Below are 26292 nucleotides of genomic sequence, written 5' to 3' on the forward strand. Positions count from 1 at the left end.
CAATTGTAGAAAATTCTAAATCAGTACAAACCTCTTTCAATTCAAATAAGATGTGTGTATTTCATGTGTGTGTGTATGTATGCACATACAAACATATATATATATATAAACAAATGGAAGGAAATTTGATGTCTTATATGTAGTTATTTTTGCTGAGATTATAGATAGTTTTTCTTATTTATGTGTTTTAATTTTGTTTCTTTTTTGAGTAATTCATATTACTTTATTAAAAATATGAAAAAGAAAAGCTTATTAAAAAGGTTGAAATCGCAACAAAAGGAGACATAAAAATAACTCAGATTTTAAAGACTTGATTCAAATGAAATAAAAGCATTTCCAGAAACGTCATTAGATTGTTTTTAAGGCAGTTTCAAAGGAACAACATAATAATAAACTTAGGCAAATACAAAATAAGAACACTAGAAAAGTTATTTTTTTTCTCTTTTCAGAGAAGGAAAGGAAAGTAAGAAGACAAAGAAGGAAAAGAAAAGGGAAAGGGAAAGATAGGAAATAAGAACATCTTACTGTCTTTTCCTGTCAAGATTTCTACTAGACTTCTAGAGTCCTAGAAAGTAGTTAATTTGTTAGAAGCCAGGAGTTCTTGCAAATAATGGACCCAAATTTATCCTTTGGTATTCAGAAGTCTTCCTAGACTTCCAAATCCTGCTCCATTTGGTAAATTATTCATAAGAAATCAGAGATCTTCAACCATTCATGTTGAAACCAATAGCAAAGGAAAGACCAAATCCTAAACTAAAGCAAAACCAACCAACTAAACAATAAAACAAAACCCAAAAAGGTAATCAAATCTGTGGTCTGGGTCACATATTTTGGCAAATGTGATCTGAATCATTTATGAGACTCCCTCATGACTCTGTATACTTGAGATGATGGAGAGGATGAGTTATTTAATTCATATCATTATCTATTAAGAAATCATACTCTTTATTCTTTTAGGATTGCACTATAGCTTGAAGGTAATTGTCTTTGGTATATGGATTGCACTATAGCTTAAAGGTGATTGTCTTTGGTATATGATTTAAGGTGATTTCATTTGTTCTAGCACAAAAAAAAAGATTTATTTCTATTTGCTTAGTTTTTTTTATTTTTTTCAATTTACACCTGCTCCATTTTGTAACATAATTGGACGTTCTATTTCTTTTAACTTACAAAAAAATTATGGGGTTACTTTGTGAAACAAAAATATTTTAGATGATTCCTGGTGAAAAAAAAATGAGATGCAGTCAGGCCCCTGAGTATTACTCTACTTTGCAAATGACTTTCTTCAGTACATCTGATTCAACCTAAGACTATGTCTTGGTACCTTACATATATCTGGGTCCTTTGTAGAAATACAGGGCATATTATTATCTGGCATGCTATAGCAGTCAAATTGATTATAAACTAGAAAACATGCGGATAAGCAGGCTACATGATTAAATTTCAACTATTGTAGATTCTCTCTATCTGTCAAAAGAGTCTAAATCAATAGCAATAATTAGGTTTTTTCTTTCTAATAAATGTATTCACTGAACCATTACTCTCATGACTGTGGAGTGGCTAGGCAAACAAGATAGTCTGTCAACAATTTGCTGTGACCTCTTAGCTCAGCAACTATAGTATATATGAGACATGAAATTTTTGTTAAAAATTAGAAAATAAGCATATTTGAAGATTTTTATGCTACTTTTATTCATAGTTGATGCTTATAATCTTGACAGGTGACCTGAAGGAAGTGAGGTTTACTTGATTTGACATTTTTTAAGTGTTAGATTTCCCTTCCCATTTAGCTCAGGATATATTTACTAGGACTAAATGCTATCCTATTCAGAACTAGATAAAAGTGAATATAGTTATGCAACTGAAGCTGGGGTGTAAGATGTAAGTGGAGTGAGAAACATAATAATGTGCTCAAAGTGCTACCCTAAGAGCAATCTTAACAGGTGTAAAATCCTATATTTGGCCCTTTTAGCTTAAAATCCTTGATGGGGAGCCAGTGGGCACTCTTGAAGAACTCTCCAAAATTCAGGTATTCTCCTCTTCTTATGAATGCAAAATCGTGTTTCATAGTGGGTTGATTCCAGGGGAAGTTGGCACTACATTTGAAATAATTATAAGAATAATGATTGGTTTAGACAAAAGAATAAATGTATCACCAAAATAAATTTGAATAATGGATGCTGTGAGTCAGTTCCCAGTTTAAGCTATCTTCTACCCGGTGTCAGAATGATTGCTTTCTTTGTGGTAACTAAACTGACTACAAACCACTGTCCATTTACTTGCAGTAGTTTTAAATCCTTTTTCCTATAAATCATAAAAGCTCCATTTTCCCAGCTTGCCAACTTTTAGCTTACCAACTAACTATGCAATCAGAAAAAATAAAAAAATGTTGGGGCAACAAACTGCTGAAATGGTCTATCAACCAACATGTCAAGGTCTAGGTCTTTACTGCCTTTTAAGAAAAGTCACTACTTTTCTTGTAAGTACCAGTAATTTATAGTTCAGTTATGCAACTCTCATTGCCTCCATCTACTACCACCTTAACAGACACACGTTTTTATGAACACATAAAATCAGACATGATCTATCTATATAACAAGATAAGTTCTATTATAACATCAACTTAATTATCAGCCATGACCCTTTTTCTGAAAAGATGCTAGAATATAAGCATTCTCTGGTAAACATGCCAAGGGTAGATGAGTACCCTTCATAATTTTTACCTTTTATTTTTTCTGATATAGAAAAAAGTCTGACTCATAATCAGACATTTTTATATTTGTATATATTTTTAAGCATAACCTTTTATGGATCATTATTGTGATATGCATAATTATAAAATTATAATTTATGTACAAATTATGATAATTATACCTATAATAGTCAAGGGTCAAAATGGTGATTCTATTAGTTACAGTAATAGTAATACTCAAAACAACTGGATTTCCACAGTGACTTTCACTTCAGGCAAATTATTTCAGGTGAAACAGTAATCTTAAAAATAATATCTAACCTCTATTAAAGTCTTATTAGTTACCAAGCATGGTTCATAGATTGACTTTTGTATTAGTTAATTAATTATTACAGCATTCCTATGAAATAGATTCTACATTCATTCTCATTTTGCAGGACATAAGAGAAAATTCCCTCACTACATCTGGTTCTTATGAGGCTAGATGGATGAACAAATAAACATCAAATTAGTAGGGGGAAAAAGTCACAATGCAATGATGTACCTATGGAGAATTTACATGTTTGTAAATTCTAAAGAGTAATGGAGTGGACTAGGCATATTTTCCTTGTGTTTAAGTACCTGGAGCATCAAGAACAGAGTGGTCAAGATTTCACATGACAGACCAGGAGGTCTTTACTTTTAGAATCAAATGAAATTCTCAGATAACAAAGCATGTTTACAGATGAACATTCACCTGGATGATACCTCTAAACTTTGTCTTCCAGGTAGAGCAGAGCTTGTTTCTTTGATTAACAAAGAGGCAAAAATTTAGGGAATGAGGGTCTCTTCTTCAATTAGGAAACTGTGAAGGACTCAGGCAAGGACAAAAGCGTCTTTTCAGACTCTAGGGATTTCATTGCTCTTAACTCAAAATAATCTGCCTTCTCAAAATAATGGTTGTAGATATCTCAAGACTCAAGGGCCTAGATGGACCTTTAGTTCCCATATCTAGGTGAAGATTGTGGAAAAGGCTTATTGTAGGCATATTGAGAAAAGCCTTTCTGGCACGTTGGGACACCTGACTCCACCTGATCAAGTAAAAATTTTATTATCTATATTATTACCTCTTCCAAGACATTAGGTTGTCTTAGTAAGTTATTGCTCAGGACATTAAATAATGTAGACCATTTCCACTTATGAACATAGTATATTCCTGGAATATGTTTTAAATCAGATCATCCCAATATTAAAACCTGAATATACATCTTATGATTATTTTATGACTTGAAGTTGTACAATTGCCAAATAATACCTTTGACAAAAATTTAAGTAGAATTAAATTAGATTGATTTTAGAGGATGAAACAGAGAAAGCAGATTAGAAAATTGACCTGAAATATGTTTCTTGATATAATTAAACATATTTAGAAGGTAAATATATTTAGGTGAAAATAATCCTGCTTAACAGATAAAATAAAATGTAACTCAAATGAATATTGAGTCACCAGCAAAAAAAAAAAGTAACTCTAGAACTGGCCATTCCATACTATCTAGTATTAACTACCCACATGTAGTTATTATGGACTTGAGATAAGGCTGGACTAAACTGAGATATTTTGTTAAGTGTAAGATCCACACCTGTTTTCACAGACTTGCAACACAAAAGAGGTACAATCTCATTACTTATTTATATTGAGTATATCTTGAAACTATATTTTTGATACATTGCATGTTACATTAAAACATTATAAAATTAATTATGACTTTTTCATTTTCCTTTTCAAGGTGACTCTGAAAATTTTAAATTACAGATAGGTCTCTCACCTCTAAAACAAGTGCATGTTGTAATTCTCACTGTTGTTTTCTATATACTGTATTAGACTCAAGAGATAGTGTTGTAAAAATATTGGTGTAAAAGTTTATAATAGGAAGTTTTAAGAAAAGGATGGTGTAGTATAATGCTATATAGATAACTTTAAAAATAGAAATTAAATGTCTGTGATATAGATTATGTGGCTTCCCCCCCCCAAAAAAAAAGGCAACATGGAAAGTTTTTGTAAAGAAATAAAAGTGTTCACTCTAACAAGAAAGAAAAAGGGAATAAAAGACAGGCATTAACTAGAACACACACAAAAATTCATCATATAATAAAACATGGCTAGCCAAAGAGGAGCCAGTCATTTAATAGACTTATCATCATGGTACAAATAAAAGGAACATTGTAACAACACAAAAGAAGGCAGTACCCAAAAGTGATTATGTAACAGTGTAATCTAAAAAGCAGAAAGTTCTGTTTCCTGCCCCACCTAATGAAGGGTAGAGCTGAATGACAAGAAAAAGCTTTAATGCACTAAGAAGCTTCACAAGGGAAGACAGAGAGAGGAGACTTAGAGGAAGCTCTTGGAGCAGAGAGACATGTAAAGAAAAAAACTACACTTGCTTCTTGGCCTGGAACATGTACCAGGAACTTGGGGAAATGAAGGAGACACTTAGAACGTGTATGGGAGATTGACTCATGGGAGGCTGACAGAGGCAGGCTTGACTTGGACTTGTATTTTGCTCCTTTCCTTTCAGTTTTGCCTGGCCCTTTCTGCCCCTTCCCTATGAGTCCCTACCAGAAATTGCCTTAGACCTGTGGCCAGCTTTTGGGCCTCAGTGGCACTGCTTTGGGCCATCCTGTTTAGCTGGGGATTGGGCAACTTTGGGTGTTTCACTGGGAAACTATGTTTTCTCTTTTTCTCACTGTTGCACACTAATTCAACTAAAGTTCTATTGGCAGTCTTACACACTAAGAGTATGTTTTGTCTATGTGGCAGATGGCAGAACCTATTTAGAGCATACAAGTTTGGGGGACCTGGGATACCCTACAGTCAGCCCACTGACAGGACATGATTTCCGCCCTTTGCTTTCATTGATTGTAGACTTGCACAAAGTCTCATGTCCTTGAGCTAATTACTTAGTGTTTGATTCTTGGCTCTAAGAGTCTGAGACCAAAGTTCTTATGCTAGTAGTTAGCCATTGATCTGAAGAAAAAGATATGTGGGAAAATGGGAGTGAAAGGGAAGGCGGGGATAATAATTCAAAAGTTTTATCATATTCAATGCTGACTTTAGAGCCTTTTGTGAAATCTTATAAAATATGTCTCAGAATTGCCTGCAGTAGGGGATGAGAGTAGGGGGAGGAGGCATATTTCCCATTGTCTCCTGACCCCATGGATCAGGAATAGGTACTTAGGCATTTAATGCCATTAATCTTCATTTGCCCATATCATGATAACATGGGTAACACATGTTTTCATGAAGACAGAGCTATTGTTGCCCATTTATTCAAAATCAAGAAGTAAGACCTATACTTGGCCTGAGACATAATGTAATTTCACCTTATGAAGTTCATTAACATCTGTGGGTGCAAAGGAAATCTTGTATTCCTCTTGGTTCTTCTAGGTTGATAAATAATCATGCAAGCATCAGACAGTTTGATAAAGGATAAAATCAAAAATGAAATAAGTTTGTGAATCATAGGGATACCTCCTGTATACATGGAAGATATCCAATAGAACTAAATAACCTACCTAGTTGGTTCAGATGCCATCTTAACTCAGCTAAGACAAAGGTTGGGGCTGGGGAACGAAAGGTCAGCGAGGGAAGTTGCCAGAGAAGGCACAGTAAGTAAAGGTATGACTATTATGCATACTTTAATTCTGTCTTCTCCCTGGAAAGAGTTCAATAGGTTAGGTCTTATTGGTATAGTGAGGGAGATACCCTTAAAGAGAGAGTGTCTCCTTTATATATGCAAATGTTTGTCATAAAAAGGCAACCTCCACCCAGACTTCAGAGTCCCTCCCATAAAATAAACCTCTTGCCAAATACACATATTTTGGTGTGGCAGACTTTTTCTCCCCTCTTTATCCTTTGGAACTGGTTGTTGAAGCAATAGATAAAAACAGGTGAAGAAAGGGTTTTCGTAATGATGTAGTACAGAAGAGGTATGGAAACATTACTTAAAAAAATCCATTTTCTCATTCTGAACAGGGATGTAATAGGAGTTTCTACATGCCATTGCTACCAGAATTAGTTGAAAGAGTGGTTATAAAGCCTTTAGTACACTGCCTGGTACAATGATCTTGTCCTACATATCTTAACTTTTCTGTTACTTGGGACCATGGACCAGCTACAGTATGCTGCATAACAAATAAAAATTGCTATATATTTGTTGCAGATGCCTTGTGGTTTGGCAGAGGTGATCTGATCATTGACCCAGGAATCAAGGCTGATGAAGGAGTCATGATGATGATAAAATTGATAAATAAAAGGAAAGATGTCATAGAAGACAAATTTCAGAAAGACTAAAAATAAATCTTTTGTTTGATAATTTCATCTTTGTAAGAGCACCTTAGAAAATGACACAATATCTTTTGCTATGTTCTCCATGTTTGTATTCAAAGGAACCTGAGTTTCAGTCTCATGAAACACATTAAAGACTGTGTATTCATAACATATTGAACATAATTGTATTAAACCAAGATCAACCATGTGGAAAAATAAGGATACATTATGTATTCCACAGATAGGAATTTATGGTAGTTTATGAACACTACAGGGGTAAAACAGATGAAAGGTCAGAAAAAAAGGGAAGGGGTTGCATGGGAAAGAACAGAAGTGCAGAGTTAGAAGGAGTCCACAGCTGGGTCCTTTCTCTGTTATTCAAAAAAGATACTAGCAAACCCCATGGCTTCTGCTGGCATCTTGTTTTCCAAGCCCCCTCCTGCTGTGCTAATGAGGTGAAAAGTGACCTGCCTGTTCATTTTCTGGCTCCTTACTTAGTAATGGTGTGACATGCTGAAAAGCTGCCTGCGTGTGCTGTGTTAGAGATTAGATCATGCAATACCTAACAGATGCTCTTTGGGTCTTTGAAATAGCAATTCTAAAGTTTCAAAACTGCATGTATTTTTCATCTAAAATGCTGAAGGAGTAACACTGCTTCTGTTAATTTCACATTCTTTCACATATGGTTCCTTCATTACAATGTGTCACAAGCTAGCTGCCTACAAATTACTCTGTTTGCAATTCCAATCAATAATTATGAGCTATGAAGAACCCTCAAGTGTCCAATTTTATTTGATGATGTATCTTTCACAATGATTGTTCTGTAAGAAAGTGTCTTCTTTTGATGGCATTAATGCTATCTTTTAAGGTTAGGCTTGCAAACTCAGGCCTCAAGGGGCTTTTTATTTCTTTTTGTCACCAGATGAAGGGCATCTCTTTGGTTATGACCTAGAGGTCAATACAGACATAACACAGATGTGCCTGTGAGTCTGTGCTTGCATATGGAGCAGTAGAGAAAGGAGAGTATTTACCTGGAAGTGAAAAAACAGCATATTTTGATGAATTATCCTTAAAAAAGAATATAGTGAGATAATTAATGTTAGCATAAAACAAACGCAAGTTTGCATAGTCACTGATTAATAGAGCAAAGAAGGTCAATTCTAACAGTCTCTCCTAGGTCAGTAGGAAAAGAGTAGCAGGCTTCTCACAAAGGCAATGGCTTAACAGAACTCTGGGAAATGTGATGTGATAGCTGGTCATATAATCTTCTAAAAAAAAAGAAGAAAAATTACTTTTTTGTAACAGAAGTGGTAAGAAGAGAAACACCACTCAGATCCCCTCAGGTAACAGAACTTCCTAAACAGGAAATGAACACATTAGATGCTGTAAAAAAAAACAATTCGCCACTTACTAGTGGGAAAGCAGAGTTAGCACTCTAGCTTTTAAATATAAGAAGGAAATTTATAGACTCGTAGGATAAATTCAGAGAGCAAGGGACCAGGTCTCTGAGTGGAGAAGGATGTAAACCTTCAGATTTCTTATTTGGGTACTTTGTTTTCTACCTGTCCTTGGCTATATTACAAGTATTTGAGGTATAAGCTCTTTTTGTCATTCAGGTAAGGGGGAAGGATATGAAATTTCTAAAGAGATAAGAGTATCTGGTTTTGTGAGAGCAGTCTCCCCAAAATGGTCAGATAAACTTTTTTTTTCAGAAGGATTAGAGTAGGCCTCTTTAAAAAACACCTTGATATATAAACTAAAGGTCAGTGGAGACTATGTGGGCCTCTGAGGTTTGTTATTGTTAAAAGAATGCAGATGATTTTAGGTTAAGAATGGTGAAGATCTTCAAACTAAGAAAAGTTTCGTTTTGTCTGAGTTGTTTGCCTTTTTCCTAATTCAAGAAACGGTTTCTTCTCTCTCCCTTTTTTTAATGACCTAGAAGAATGTAGTTTGGGGTATCACCCAGATATAAGTTTATCTATAAATATGTCCTCTGAATCTAAGATTTTAATCTTTATTCTCAGAGTAAATTTGACGTCCACTCCTCTTTTGTCATGTGAAGTCTTCCATTCTCTATCCTTGCTCCTCAGGTCCTTAAAAACAGGGTAAGTGTCCCTGATCTGCACCATTATTCTTTAGAATTTACAACCAGGTAAATCCTCTTTATATAGGTTATCAAATTTGGACACTTTTTTCCTACTGATCTGTTTGATGTTAATTTGTTCATCAATCCGGTCTCATAAGAATCCAATGGGGTGAAAAGACTCTCCCCTACATTCTATGCTGTATAGAGATGTTAGCAAGAGGCCAAAGCATAGCTTGGGACCCCAAACCTGGATACCGTAAAGCAATGTGGTCCTCCATGCCCACAAAGGCAAAGCAGAGAATTAGTATGACAGAACTTTAATAGAATTAGTATGCAAAGAGAGGGAAGAGAAGAAAGAATATTACTAATAGTTGCCCCATAAAACACCCAAAATTGGGCCTCCCCTGGTGGTGCAGCTGTTGAGCACTGGGCTGCAGGCTGCCCGCAGCCTTTGCAGCACCTGTTCGTTCTCTGGCCGCCAGTGAGGGTCCCACAAAAAAAAACACCCCAAATTTCCATCCTTTCATGGGCAAATACCTAGCCAAACCATTTGCCTGAAGCAGGGCTATGGAAACCTGAAATCTTGCCACAAGTCTAAGGCACCTTCTGGTGGGGAATATACAAAAGAGGTTCTGAAACAGGTTTCAAAAAGATGGAACAAAAGAAGCAAAATCAAAGTACAAATAAATAAAGCTTCCACCATTCTCAGCCTCCCCATGTGTCTCTTTTAAGTGTCTCTGCATTCTCTCCTCCACATGTCTCCTTCCAAACAGGAGCAGGGTGCAAGTCAGGATGCAGGATGTTTTTTAACCTAGAGCCCACCTGCCTTTCATGTCTTATAGCTTCACCTGGCTGCTCAGCTCACCCTTCTAATTCCCAGTGCTAGGCTAAGGCAACTGAATGTAAGTGGAGGCAGGGAACATGGAACCTTTCCTTAATGGAGGGCTATTTATAACACAGCTTGGATCTAATGAGTCATCAAGTATTTTGTGAAGGATGAGAAAGAATGAAGAGGTTTTAAAGTGCTACTATAAACCCCTATGTTTATAGCAGCACTATTTACAATAGCTAGGCTTTGGAAACAACCCAAATGCCCAAAAATAGATGACTGGATCAAGAAGATGTGCTACATATACACCATGGAATATTACTCAGCATTCAAAAATGATAAACACATGCAATTTGCATCAACATGGATGGAGCTAGAAAGGATCATGCTCAGTGAAATAAGCCAGAAAGAAAAAGAAAAATACCGATGGCCTCACTCACAGCAGGAAATCTAGAAAACCTAAATAAGGGACCAGGAAAAATAATAACTGTAAGAAAGAAAAAAATCAAAATCAACAAATAACTATGAACCAGAGATACACTATGGGGGGGGGCGGGGAAAGGAGAGATCGGGGTCAAAATAAGGGGGTTGCAATTGTATGGGAAATATAAAAATAAAATTAAAAAAAAAAGAATGAAGAGGTTTTTACTGAGGAAGTAAAGGAAAGGGAATATATTGGCTCAGAAGATTGAACTGTTCAGAAAGATCACACCCTAAAACCAGAACGATAAATTTAAAATGTGATGGGAGGAGAAACGTAGGGAGAAGAGCAGAGGAGAAAGGAGAGGAGAACAAATACGGAATATCTATATTTTTCTATTGCAATCCTCTTAAACTCCATAAATATTTAAAAAGAGAAATGAAGGGGATTATTGACAAACCATAGTTCTTGTTTTTGCAATTATTGAATTTATCTATCCAATATCCTTAAGATGAATCTTTTCTTTCTGTTTATCTGTCTTTGTCAGTTTCATTTTGAGATCCAGCCAGGTAACTTAAGAGGATGGACGAAAACCTATTTCTTTCCTACAAATGTGACTGGTTTCCAGAGAGAGGACATGATGGAGGAAAGTGTATTAGAAAATGTTTTGGTCTAGGCATCAACCAGTGTTTGTAAAGCAAAGGAATTAGACTAAAGGCGAAGGTGTCTTACAGATCTAACATTCTAATTGAATTTCTTACATTTGTGTTTTAACAACTGATTAAAAACATTCTAATCTTCTCTTACAGTGGGAATTCACGTCCTTTGGGGCAAAATTTCCACCTGGAAGTCGTGTTCGTCAGTTAATAATATCAGAAGTGCATTGCTTCTTTCTTTTCAATTTATCTCTAGTCCTACCTTACAAAAGGCAAAAGTACAGTGTACTGATTGGACAATTCAGGGAATTTCATAAAGTCTAAAATTATTTCATGTATTTTAAAAGTTGGGGAGAGGGATACCCTATCTAACAAAAGGTTGGTTCAAGTTTCAATCAAACTAGATATTCAGGAAATTTTTGCCCATTGATACCTAAGTTGAACTCACAAAGTGTGTTTCCTCAAAACATGAATTTGTTTATGTAAATGAATATTCTATATGCAAAACGTATGCAGAAATTTCCATTTAGTCACGAAATTACCTTTTTTATGTGCATGGAAACATTTTGTGAGCATAGACATGGGACCTAAAGTTAGAACATCTGAAAGTAGTAAAAAGTTCATCAACTAGCTAACTGATAGAAAGAAAAAAAAAGCAACAATTTTCTCCTCAGATTGTGAGGTAATTTCAGAAGGGGTTTGTTTGGATGTTAGCTTTAAATCATAAAATTGAGACCTCGATCACTCATGAATTTCTTTAATCCCACCTAAATAAACTCATGAATACCAAGTCTGATGCTAGGCAAGACTGCCTTTCCAACCTATACTAGTCTGTTTTTCATTCTTTTATGAAATACAGATAATACCCTTAGTCTTTCCTTTGATTCATCTATGTGTCTTATAAGGTTATCACTCTTGGGAATTTAAACCATAATAGAACTTATTAAGTTTTTCCCTCTTTTCAGTAATATTTGATTTGATTTTGGCAACCAAACTTATCTTTTCCACTGATTTTCATTATATCATTTTTAGCGGCTACACCATAAATAACTTCAGGTATATCAACCTATTGCTGGTAATAAGGAATATGATCTTCCTTATTCAAAGCATTTCTTTTTATAATAATATCTCTTATTCTAGGATACAAAGGGTATAAAGTAATATCCTTTATTCTAATAAGAACATTATGTTTTGCAAATGTCTCAAATGTTGGCAAAAGAACAAAAAGGGAAAAGGTCTGTTTTCCATTGCATCTTATTATGCTTCTAAGTTCCATGCCTGTCCATTGCCTGACATTTAATAGGTGCTCAGTAATTATCTGATATTTACAGGTATTATTAGCTTTAAGAAAACCACATTAAAAAATAAATATCACTATGGCCTCCCTGGTGGTACAAGGGATTAAATCTCAACACTATGAAGTTATCTACAGCCACTGCAGCACAAGTTCGATCCCTGCCAGGGAGCTACCCACATGGCACAGCAGAACTCTCCTGCCTCTCCCGCTGCTCTCCTCAGCAGTGTATCTCAGTAGATCTGCCTGTTCTGCTCCCCACTGTCTCTGATGAATCCTCTCACCCCCTGCACCTCTTGTCTGTACTCCAATTATTATATGCATAAATAAATCTTTAAAAAAATATACTTGGACCAAAATCCATAGGTGTTACTGCCATTAATAAAGCTGTTCCCATTTCTAACTAGATCTTTATTTATGCATTTAATTTTTCTATAAATAAAACTAAAACTAAAATATTTACATAGTAGTTGTCCTGGAACTTGCTATCAATGAAAGATTCAAAAGTAGTGCAGAGCAAGTATATTTTCCCTACCATGAATTCCCAGACTTATTTTTTTTTGATTAGGGAATGAGTACTTAGGAGGAGTAACACAACAATAGATCTGCTTATGAGAATCTGAAATAAATTTGCATATAAAATATGTAGCCCTAATACCTTGAGCTAGTAAGCTTATAATTTTATTTTATTTTTTATATTTTTAAAGATTAATTTATTTATGCACACAAGAACTGGGGTACAGGCCAGAAGTGTGGAGGTGAGAGGATTCACCAGAGACAGAGTGGGGAACAGAACAGCCAGAATGACTGAAATACATTGCTGAGGGTAGCAGCAGGCGAGTCAGGAGAGGTCTGCTGTGCCATGTGGGTAGCCCCCTGGCCAGAGATAGAACTAGTGCTGCACTGGCTGCGAATAGCTTCATAGGTTGCGTCTTAACCCCTTGTGCCACCAGGGAGGCCCTCAAGCTTATAATTTTAAAAAGTACTCAAAATGCTGGCTATAAAGACTATGTTACTTCAAAAGCATATTTCATTTGAAGCATATTTCTAGGATAATTATAAAGAAATAATATTTATTTGAAATGTGAAATAATTATGGCAGATTTTTAATATATTTTTATAATGTGTCACCCTGACTTTACATATTATGATTCTTATAATGAAAACTACTAGTATAAATGTCTCTGTAATAATAATATTGGTCTTTTTATATAGTAATAAAGGATTGATGATCAAATGCAAAGCAGACTAATAATTGACCCAGCAAATTACTCGTTATTCATACATTTCAAGGCATCATAACTTCCTATAACTCAAATAAATATTTTGACAATCTTTTAGTAGTAATATCCTAATTGGAAGACCCCTACTCAATACAAGTTAACCCTTCCTTCTGGATGCTAGTAGGTATATCCTGGGATTTGCTACTGGTAAATGAGACTGCAAACCCTCTTCATTAGCATGCAGCCTGGGCAAGAAAACTCAAAAAGCCTGTGCATGAAGAAGTGGAGGGACTCCTAGTGCTGCATACTGATGGCTGTGGAGGAGTCTGTGAGGCCAGCTGAGCTGGGAGCAGATCAGAAAAGCACGATATTCTGAGGCTCATACTTTATCAATAGGCGACATATTCAATTTCCAGTGGAAAACTTGACACAGGTTTGCCTATCTTACGCTTTGCCTGATGATTTACAATTATTTTGTCCACCAGTTGGAATAATTAAAATAATGTTAACTTTTGTCTGAAAACTTTAAGTGAGAAAAAAGGTAACAGAAAGTTGAGGGACGTAGACTTAAAAATGTGTCCTTTGCTGTGAGTTAGAGTTTCCAGAAAAACAGGACAGACATTTCATTGTAGTGTGTTAAAATGCTTCAAACTTTGCTGCTGAAGAAGTACTTGTAAATTTTCTACCTGCATTTCTCTATACACTTAAATTAGACAACAAATTGATGAAATTGTAACCCCTTTTCTCCATTGCTGATTCACAAAGTAATTCCTTCTGTAAAAGGTAAAGTCAGCTACAAACATTTAGAAGAAACTACCTTTAAGGAAACTAAAGTCTTCATTAGACAGAAAAATAGAAAACATTAAAAAGAAAGGTTAGGGTCTTTTTTTTTCTTTAACAATAGTGAGAAACTTTTATGCAAATAATTTTTTAAGGGACCTTCCAAAACAAACAGAACTGTATTCTATAAGCATATTTTCTCAACTTTAACCCAGAAGATAGTAGTAATATTTTCTTTACTATGCTCAACTTTAAAGAAGCCCAAAAATAGATCAGCACTGAACACAGGAGACTGCTAAATTCCAATTCTGCAGCCCCAAACCACTCAGTTATTTTGAATATTTTACAAACAAGAAACATGGTCCCCCATTGCTTTTCTGAGCCATTTTTGCAGCTTTCCAGAGGATTATCTTGGATGAAGTCCTATTCTAGCACAGTCAAGCACTTCTGCTTCTTAAGAGAAGCCGTGTTCAAGAAAGTATTGCTTTATACTCCAGAATTAGACTTAAGAAGAAATTGGGTTTATGCTTGATTAATATAATTCTTCTGGCACCTATGTCTACTAGAGAGTAAGAAAGAAGGGGTGTGAATCAACAGTTTGCTCTACTTTTCATTTAACTCCTGGTTATTCCCAAATGAGTAATCCAAAACCCTGTTTTCTCATTCTTAACCCATTTCATTCCTTATTAGAATGATGATAAATAATAGGAAGACAAACAGAATTTTCTTTAGCAACTGTTTTCTGAGTGCTATGTGAGTAAAGTTGAACTAAATGTTTTGGTAGGGAATCTATATTCTGTGCAAAATTTTAATTGCTTCTGAAACTGCTGGAAAAAAACTGAGTGATGATGGTAACAATCCATTTTTTTTTAATTTTTTTTTTATTGAGGCATAATTATAAGTCTGTAGCATGATATTAGTTTAAGGGGGCAAAAATCTGCCAAACCTTTGTTAAAAAGTTGATTTCATGGGCAAGGCTTTGAAGATGGTGGAAGTTGCTTTTGAAAAAGACATTTATATTTAAATTTCTGTCTGGGAGGGCATCTCCCAGGCTATACCAGGAAGACCTAATCTCCTGATCTTTTCAAAGGAGAAGGCAGAATTTGAATATGCATACCTTTGTTTACTGTGCTTCCTTTGTAAACTCTTTCTACCCCCTTAATCTCTCTTGTCTTAGCTAAATTATTTGAGATGGCATCAGAAGACTTGTGATGAGTTACTTAGTCATAAGGAGGTATATGTTATTACTAAATTTCCTTTGAGTTTTTTTCACTTATCAGTCTGTCTGATGCTTATTTATTTGCCAACCAAAAAGAACCAAGAGGACTGCAAGATGATTACTTTCTGCTCTAACTGCAGTATATTAATTCAATGTTTATATATATTATGAAATGATCAACACAATATGTTCAGTTAAAATCCATCACCACACAATTACATTTATTTCTTTGATGACAACCTTTAAGATCTACTTACAGCAATGTTTAAATATGCAATACAGCATTATTAATTAAAGCCTTCACTTCTAACTGCAAGTGTAACTTTTCACACCCTTACCTCTTTCTCCCATGCTCTATCAACAGACCTCAAGGCTTTTCACCATTCCATGTGCATTAAAGCTTTTTCCTAAAGATTTTCCTCTCCCCCTTTTCCCTCCTCTCCCTCTACTCTCCCCCTGCTCCTTCACCTCTGTCTTAAACATTTAAAAAATTCATTTCTTACATATTAGAAAAATATAGCTTACTTGAGTATCATAGGACCTATTCAAATGAAGTTTTCTCTTCCCAGTTAAATTTTAAATACTGGCTAGAGGACTGACAAAAATTTTTCAATCTCAGTATGAAATTTTTGAAATGTATGTTGTTTAAATTGTATAATTCCATTACATTTTTTCCAGTTCTCTTTATTCAGCAAACCTGACTTACACAACGCAGAGCTATTCTCATTAGCTTCCCCCTATGTTCCTATCAGTTAATGAAATCTCACTTATACCTGCCGATAATACTCTTTTTAGAAGACTCTGGTAGTTTATTCATTATGCAACTTGCTGTAAAGTCATCCCAAATACTTCCAATATTCCATTTTACTTTTCACTAACAACGACCTATCATTTTACCCTAATTCAATTATCTAACACCTGTTTTCTATATTTTCCTTTCTTCTATTCCATAACATCAGTTTTAAGAAATTCAATGTGCCTTCTAACTTTATAGCTTTTTAGCATGCTTCATTGCAGTCATTTCAAGCTCTACTCTTTTCCTTTGAAACCATCTTAAATCTTTTATCTCTGTATTAGTCTAGGATTTTTCCATTACAATGGACATTATTCAATTCAATTTTATTTTAAAATATTGGTTCATGGAATTGTGAATTTGTCGTGGTTCGATCCTTGGTCAATGGAAACCTCAGGAATTTATTTTTTGTTTTTCCAAGTTTCTTTATTATGATTCACTTTGTGTTATGTTCTGGTATAAACTTTCAATATAATGCATAAGAGAGATAATCTATTTTTATGTTGGTTTAGTAGAAGTTACCCCAAAATATGATCTCACTTGAAGTATTCCTAAAAATTAATGGAAAAAAAGTCTAATTCCCTCAATATAAAGGGCCTTTGCTGTTTATACCCTGAACTAGTGATTTATTATCTAAGAAAAAATAAATGTTGTTCTTGTTTAAATCACCAAACAAGATAATTAGTTTGATAATTAGTTGCATGAAATAATTCCTTTCAAAAGGAGGGCCAGGTATATTAATAAATGTATTTATTAATTGTCACCCGGTCATTCCTATTGGTCATTCCTATTGGTCATTCCTATTGACCAATACCAAAAATTTTAAACAATACAAAATTATTCTTTTAGAGTTCTGGAAGTCAAAAGCCTGAAATAGCTGGACTGGCAAAAAGGGAAGTTCTGGCAGGGAGACATTACCCCCAGAAGCTCTAGAAGAAATCTGTGTCCTTGACTCCTTCAAGGCCTGGAGCCTATCTGCTTTCTTTGGCTCCTGGTCCCTTTATATTTAAAGCAAACAGCATAGTATCTGCAAATATGTCTCCTCTCTGACATTTGTTCCCATCATCTTTTCTGACTGACTCTCCTACCTCTCTCTCATAAGGACTTTGTGATAATAATGGGCCTACCTGATGGGCATAATTTTCTTTTCCTACCTCAAAGGAAGAAGACTGAGAACACCTTTGCCCACCTGGTGGAATACCAATACTCTTTGAATGGCAGTCCCATAAATGGGGATAATTTTGTGCCCCCACCACTGCATGCATATGCTAAAACTCTAGTCCCAATGTGATGGTATTAGAAAGTGACTTTTTGGTGGTAATTGGTGATTAGATGAGGGTATAAAGGCAGAGCCCCTATGATGGCATTAGTATATCTATAAGAAGAGGAAGAAACTGGAGCTCTCTTTGCTCTCTGCCATGTGAGGACACAGCAAGAAGACAGCAAGCTGCAAACCAGGAAGTAGGCAGTCATCAGAACCTCACCAGGCTGGCAGCAGACCTATGAGAAATTAATTTCTATTGCTTAAGCTACCCAGTTTATGGTGTTTGTTACAACATCCTAAACTGACATATACAACATAGGACACTTTCCTAAAGAAACATAGGCATTTCCAGAAGAAACTCCAGTGGCCTCATATAGCTATCTTCTAATATTATTATTTGCCTTCAGTTGGCTACATCATCTGGCATTATCAGTAGATACAAGGTCTCAATATTATCCATACTACCAATTTGACTTTTATCAACATCAATATAGCTCTATTTGTTCACCCTATTTTATCCATAGCTGTCTATTTTCTTTTCTCCCATAACAACTTGTTAGTGGGCAGAATGGGGGCACCCAGGGACCCCCAAACCTGCATTCTCTAAGTTCTGTCATCCACTGCATAAACACACATCATACTCTCAGTATGTAAGATCACCCACAGAAAAAAAAAATTAACAAAATAGTGTGAAATACATAAAAAGAAGAGAAAGAATATAGTTTCCAAATCAAGTACCCAAAGTTACCCATCCCTTTGTAGGTAAATGCCCAGTCAAACATAATTGGCCACTGTGAGCCACTGAGGCCTGACAGCTTGCCACAAGTCTGAGGCACCTTCGGCAGGGAACCATAAGAAGAGGCAAAAGGAACCAGGCAAGTCTGGAAGGAAGGGAGCAAAATCAAAATACAAGTAAAAATAAAAACTGCCATTATCAGTTTTTCCACAGGTCTCCTACCCACAAATCTTCTAAGTGTCTCCTTCCATGTACCCCAGGTCCCTAGTGCAAGTACAAGGCTCAGAAGCAAGTGTGGCTTCTTCTTCCATGTCTCTCTGCTCCAAGTACCTCCTCCATGTCTTCTCCCTCCTGCTTTCTCTCCCAAGTTCTTTATAGCTCTCGCTCTCTCTCTGCTCAGCTCCACCCTTCCTTTGGTAAGGCAGGAAATTTAGAACATCACCTTTCTATGGGAAATTACACTATTGCAAACTAATACTAATAAATAATTAATAAGTGGCTAATAAACATTTCCCAAATCTTTATCTCTTTCCTAGACTTCTTTACCATGCTTTATTTTCAATCTCTGCTAGGTACTTTTGCCAGAATTTCTCACTGACATCCTTAAATCTGTATTTTCTAAGTCAAATTCATTATCTTTCTTCTAGACCTTTTCCTTTATTGATTTCTCTTTCTGTAAATGACACCATCCACATCAGGTTCTGGAACCCTGGAGTCATCTGTGTCTTCTCCCTTTCTTGTTTCATTTCTAATCAGTTGCTAAACTTCAGTATGATCTGTCTCCTACATGCATATAGCTGCCTTTTAATTTTCTGCATCTCTCATTTGAAACATTTTAATAGACTTGTTGATTACCTTGCTGTCTCCTTTTTCCAGTAAATATTTCAAAAATGATATAATGATTATACTGCTTAGCATTTCAGAATTCTGCAAGTGTTCCCTAATGCATTGAGAATTAAGTAATATTTTTCTATACCTACCTGGTAAGGGAGATACCATGATTACAAAGTTGGTTTTCTGAAGGCAAGACTTATCCATTGCATTCCAGGTGTACTGACCCCTGCGATTTCCCCAACTGTGGAAAACTCAGTTGAATATTTTTGGCAGTGGGGGACTGCATTTGCACTCTCCCTTGGAAAAAACAAACAATGATTATTTATAGTTGCATAATAATATTTTACAAGTAACAAAATAGTTCACATCCATTATATTTTTGTTACAGAAATGGGTGTATAAATTATGTTAGTTTTTATTATGAATGAGGAAACTGTGATACCTAGAGTTAGAACTTATGAATAAGCTTATTTAGTAAATTTGTAACAGATTTACATCATATACATTATTCTCAAATCTTTCCTCTTGAGCCATAGCAACTTTTCTTATTAAGTAATTTAGTGTCTACCATTTGGAGGGTTAATGTTCCTCTCTGATTAGCACCCCTTAATAAATTCTACCATTTAAACCTCTCAGTTTTGAGTCATGTCATTTCATCGTGAAATCCATTACCACTCTCCTTTTACTATCTTATATATTTTATTACCCTATACATTTCTCCCAATTCTTTATGAAACTCACTAATATTGTTGCAATGTGATTTCTCCCTATGTTTTTACCTGATATTTTCTTTTGTGCTCAAACTCTTCTGATGCTATATGTATTCTCAAGTAAATAGTGTAGACAGAATTTTGTATTTGAGTCACCTAGGATACAAATGTTAATTTAACATATTTCACTTCATCCCAATGAGTTCTCTGCTGGACTTATCCAGCATTTGTCAATAGTAGGAGAAGGATCAGATGTGCAGTAAAGAAAAAAAAATTATTACTTTTTAAAACAGTAAAAAAAAAACTTGATCAGGACAATTGTAATAGGTGTCTAGATTATTGCAATAAGAGAATAAGAGAGAAAAATCAGGTTCAATTTGAAATACAGCAAAGATAGGTGGAGATTTCTAGTCCAGTGAGAAGAATGAGGGGGACAAACTCTGAAAAATTACTAAGAGGAGTTATTAAGAGTAGGGAGAGTTTCACCAAACTGACTTAGCAGCATTCTTGCTATTGCTAATCTAGAGAGAGGAAAAGAGGGCCAAGGCTGAGGTCTGGTTAGAAAGAGGACTGAGAGGAGCCTACCTCAAGTTTGGACAAGGAGGGCATCTTCATAACATGGCAGGCAGGATAGAAGACAAATCAACGTTCTCTTCCCCTAACCAGTCACATTTCCCTCAGTTTACAATTATGGATTAATGAATAATGATTTTTGCAGAACTCTCAATCCATTTGTAATTTAATCTCATTATACTCCTTCAGAGGTATTAGCTGCTTTGTGAGGGACAGCTTCACCTCTCCTAAGTAGCAGGAAATGGTTAGTTGTCCACTGTACGAGGGCTGCCGATATATAATGTCCATACTTTTCTTATTATTAACTGCATCCCTTCTCCTAGAGTTGGCCTCTCACCAGTAAAGAATCCTCATGCACATCTTTTCTTATTCTCTTTTACTGCATTGTTTTGGCAACCTTTATTTGGAGTTTTTCTATTTCAATTTTAGCTAACTCATACTGTGACAATTAAAGCTGTAAACATTTTTCCAGATGGCAAAGCATCAACATAGTTTCAAAGTTGGAGATAATATCTTACATGTTCTTTTTAATATGAAATATGCTAATGCTTAATATTTTAGTTGTATTCTTGATCATATAAAATTTAAGCTTTTATCATTAAGACTGAGGTTTTAAATGATAACTTGGAAATGATAATTATAACCGGGATTCTATTCCTCCTGTTTACAGCTTTCATGTACAAAAAGTCATCTGTCACTTGCATACATACTCCAAATTTTGTGAAGTCTGCTATTAGTCTACTTCAGTAAAGTAATACAAATTTCATTTTTCCTGGTTTTAGGCCAGATTTCTTGATATTTTATCAATTTGAAAATTATTTGCCTTTGTGAAACTTTAGCACAATAAAATTGAGAAATTACCTATATGCTTCTCCATTTTTGCATTCACTATTTTAATTTACCTTATATTTTATAAATTTGTGTGTGTTTATATATATGTATATATATAAGCATAGTGATCAATTTTAGTACTTTTTAACTTCCATAAAGAGTTTTTACACTTAAAATTTTATCATATTTATATTTTAAAGGAATGAAGCACTATAGATTAGGTTGACATATTTGTGTATCCCTGAAATCTATTCCACACATCCCTTTCTCAGAAATAACCACTTTGTTAAATTAGTTTTCTATCGAGTATAGAAAGTTAGTCTTAGAAAGATAACCATATGTCATTTCTCTTAGCCAGGTGGTAATCTCTCAAGATCAGGCTTCAGTATTCTTATGCTAACTATACTTCCCCATGTTTTTTTCAGAAAGACAAATGAGCCTATTGAAACTGTGGGCACATTATGGTGTTTGATTTCCATATCACATGATTTCATATCTTGCTTCATATTTTACATTATAATTAACGAAGCATCTTCAGGGTATGCATTTCTTAAGAAAATGAAGTGTTGTTCTCGTTGTGCCTATGTGACAGCTGAAAACTTACCTCTAAATTATAATCATAACAGGTCACATGCCCAGAGAATGACAGAACAAAAGCTATGAGTATATTACATTGTTACCATATTTATCTTTTTCAAGCTAAATTAACTTCAGGAATATTCATTTAAAATGCTAAAAATATCTTTTTAAATGTGTTTTCAGCAATTGGTCTGACCCCCATCAAAAATTACAGGATAGTAATAATGTTTCATTTAAGAAAAACATTTGAAATTAAAATGTTATTCTAAACTTTATTGATAAAAAAGTTAAAGTTCCCAAGTGAAAGTAATATTTTTAAACCTTTAGAAATATAAAAATTAAAATCAATCTTTATTATCCTTTCTTCCTTCTGTATTTCTTCCAATAAGAGTGACCAGTAGAAATGAGCAATGGCAGAGGAAGGCTAGCCAATAATTACCTCTCTCTAGAAAGAAATAACTATAATAGGAAAAGTAATCTCATCTGTTTCCACAAGTATTGAAGGAAACTTTATAATGTGGGGGGATAATGAAACAGGCCAGAAAAACAAATTTGTGCATGCTAAGAGCTTGCTCGTTACTACTTACTAATGATTATTAATAAATGATATCATTATTAGCGGCTTGGAAAAAAGTACCCACCAAGGTCCATCCAGAGTTTGCCCATTATATCAACAAAAACAAATGGAGTGTATAAAAGGCAAAGTGCAAATATAACACTGAGTAATCGTATCTAATTTTGATTTCTAAAAGTCATCTAGTTTTACAAGCAAATTTATAAGACCTATGTTTTTATAAGAATATACTCACTGCAAAGCAGAAAATACAGTTTTAAATTGTCAGGAACAGTCTCACATTCCATTAATAAATTTACAAAAAAAAATATTTCCTGCTGTGCCTAAAAGTTTATCAGTACAGCTTCTCTACTGGCTTCATCTGGGTGATAGGTAAAGTCTGTACTCACACGCATGAAGTCAACTAAGCTATTTTGAAAGCTTTTATGGTGACAAATTAAGAGCTAATCTAGAATTTTTTTTAATAAACATAGCACTTAGCTAGTTGAAAGGGACATAAGAATGAACAAAAGATATGCTGCTCAAAATGCAGAAGGAATAGAAGTATTTTAAATGATTGATAGCATTCCAATATGGCGAAGGGTTTTAGTAGAGGAAGAGTATTAGGGCAGCGACAACAAAAAATCCTGGTAGCGTCAGGGAGGGTTCAGGCTCATTTCTGTTTATTTAACATGTGTGAATTATGTAATACCAAAGACACATTTTCAAATATAGGTACTGAAAATATTCAATAATTTCTCTATATTAAATAACATTCATTTTAATAGATTTATGCTTTTGATTATATAATCCCTCTATAATCTTCTCAAACATTCTATTAAAGACTGACACCTGTCATATCATTTTATCACAAACACCCACCTAAACTCTGAAACATGGAACTTTTATGTAATCTATCCAAGATTACACAAATCTCTACATTTATGTTTATTCTTAGGAATGACAATGACTTTCATTTTAAAAACTCTCAGCATAAGGTGAAGTCATTTTTAAACAGCTTGGCAAGTCACTTTTGCATGTTTTACTTTTATAAATAGTGAAAGCATTCTTACTCTATATGCACAGTTCATAAAGTTTTGAGTTTTTCATTTGTAAATTCCTTGGTAGATGTTAACACAGTATACTACACAGGAAGGCAAATAAAGGGTTTAGAATTAGTATTTTTCATAAATTGATGTGTTATTTAAAAAATGGAGAACAGAAAATTAGATAATTTTTTAATTTTAATATTTATCCTACTTTACAGTTCCATAAACCTGTACTATGTATTCAAAGCTTACTTTCCATGCATCATTGATGCAAGTTTTGGGAGTTTGAGTTGAAATACACCATTATGCACTTAAGCATAAGTAATATTGGAACATTATTTTTCATCTCTGATAATTGTTTATAGTAGAAAATACAGAATGAAAGTATTAGAGGAAAAAGAAAACAGCAAAAAAATTCAAATCAGAGAACAAAGGTATAGCATGGGGCAAGGTGAATCAGGATGGAGAAGGGATATTTATTGACAATGAAATTAAAAATCTTATTTATTAAAACAAAAGACAAATTATAACATTTTCATTACTTAAAATGTATGTAAACTTTGAATGTCAAAGTGTGTATTTTTAGGATAGTATGGGGCAAATGTAAAATATAGATGAAAAGAGGTTTTCAGTTATGATAAGTGAAGTATTGACAGTTAAGTTGGATATCTGAATATCCAATTAGACTGATACAGAGGGTTTTTTTCCAATTTTTTAAAATGCATTATTTTTTAATGAGGCAATGAGGATAATATACAATGCCTTCTATGTTTCAGAGGCAAATGTTGACATTTCTTCAAATGTATGTTAACTAACCACACCCCACTAAGTCACCCACAGTCCTCCAAAATAGTCCATTAAGCCCCTTTGCTCTCCATGCGTACTCTCCCCATTAGGTAGCCTCAAGTATACAAAGTTCTAGAATTTATTTTGGTTTTTCTTTGTCTGTTCCTTTGTTAATTTCTCTATAATCTACATATGAGTGAAATCATCTTGTGTTTGTCTTTCTCCTTCCATCTTATTTGGAAAAACATAATTCTATCCATTTGTATCCATATTGCAAATGATAAGTTAATCTTTATTTTTTGTAGCTGAGTAGTATTCCATCCTGTGTATATATACCACATCTTTTAATCCACCTCTGTGCCCTTAAGCACTTAGTTTGTTTCCCTAACTTGGTATTGCAAATAATGTTGCAAAGAACATAGGCATACATATTTCCCTTCTAATTAGTACCTTTTCAGTCTTTGGGTAGACAGCTAGGAGTGAGATTTATATCGTAGATGTATTGCTAATATTTTAAGAAACCTCAATATTGTTTATCATAGTAACTGGGCCAGTCTACATTCCCACCAATAATGTAAAATTGTTCTTTTTTCTCCAAACTGTGGCCAACATTTGTTTCTGGTCTTTTTTTAATAAGGGCCATTATATCTCCCTGAGGTTTTGATTTCCATTGATGGCAAGTAATATTGAACCTTTTTTTCATGTGCCTATATGTCTTCTATGGAGAAGTGCTTATTTTGCTCTTCTGCCCATTTTTTAATTGTGTTTTCATTCACTATCATGTTCATCTCAATGATAATTATTATCACTGTACAGACATTTTAATGTAGTCCCATTGGTTCATTTTTGACTTTGTGTCCTGTACTGTTGGAGTCAAGTCTCCATAGACATCCCTGAAGTCAATATTGTGAAAATGGAGTGTTTCATCTGTTTTCTTCTATGTATTTTATGGTTTCATGTTTTACACCCAAATATTTAATCCATTTTGTGTTAAATTTTATATATGGTATTATTAGAGCAGCATGGAATAGCTGACACCTGAAGACCTGGGTCTTTAGGGTCTCCAGTTCTACCTCCTGGGCTGGGTACAAACCATGTTGCCTTTTCTGCCCCAATAAGGGGCCAAATTCTTCCCCATAATGTTGGGACACTTCCAAGGCTGGAGGGAATAACTCCTTTGCAGTACTATGGTCTGAACTCATCCCCTAGATATCTTGAGTGAGGGCACTGACAAGAAGGAGGCAGAGCTGAGTGGCCATGTTGGAAACCTTTAATAGGGAGCCATGCACATGGGCTTGCTTTCTTGTCTTCAGAGCTGCTGTGTACAGCAACTGTCCTGCCAGGTATGGGAGGGAGGGAACCTCCACCTTCAGTAGCAGCAGCAGGCTTCTGCCACAACCTGACACCCTAGTGGTGGCAGATACTGGTAAGAGTTTGACCTGGGGTGCCACAGGCCCCAGCTCCATGTGTGGCAGGCCTTGCTTGTGGTTCCTATAATCAGGAGTTCTACTTTATATCTTTGTGGTAATTGCACTTTTATATTTTTCCTCTATCCTGCTAGTTTTCCCTCTTCCTTTAGTTTTGTACCAAAGCCTCTTTTATTTGCATTTGTGTGGTGGGTGGCAAGACCCATGACTGAGTTGAGTTTCTGAGCCCGTGACAGCTTTTAGATCCTTTACCCTGCAAAAGTGCAAAACAGTGGTCTGATTTCATTATTTTGCATTAGATTGTTCAGTTTGTTCAACACCATCTGTTGATGAAACATTCATTTCACCATTGTAAACTCTTGGATTAACTGTCCATATAAGTGTGGGTTTATTTCTGGACTCACATTTCCTTTCCATTAGTTTATGTGTCTATTTTTAGTCCAATACAATATTATTTTAATTACTATAGCTTTGTAATTTAGTCTTAAACGTGGGCATATGATACCACCATTGTTCTCTTTTTTTGCTCAGTATTGTTTTGGCTATTTGGGGACTTTTGTGGTCCATAAAAGTATCAGTAATGTTTGTTCTGTTTTGTTTAAGAATGCCATTGAAACTTTCATAAGAATCACATTCAATCTGTATATTGCT

The sequence above is a fragment of the Talpa europaea genome, assembly GCF_964194135.1.
Source record: "Talpa europaea genome assembly, chromosome: 4".
Taxonomy (NCBI): Eukaryota; Metazoa; Chordata; class Mammalia; order Eulipotyphla; family Talpidae; genus Talpa; species Talpa europaea.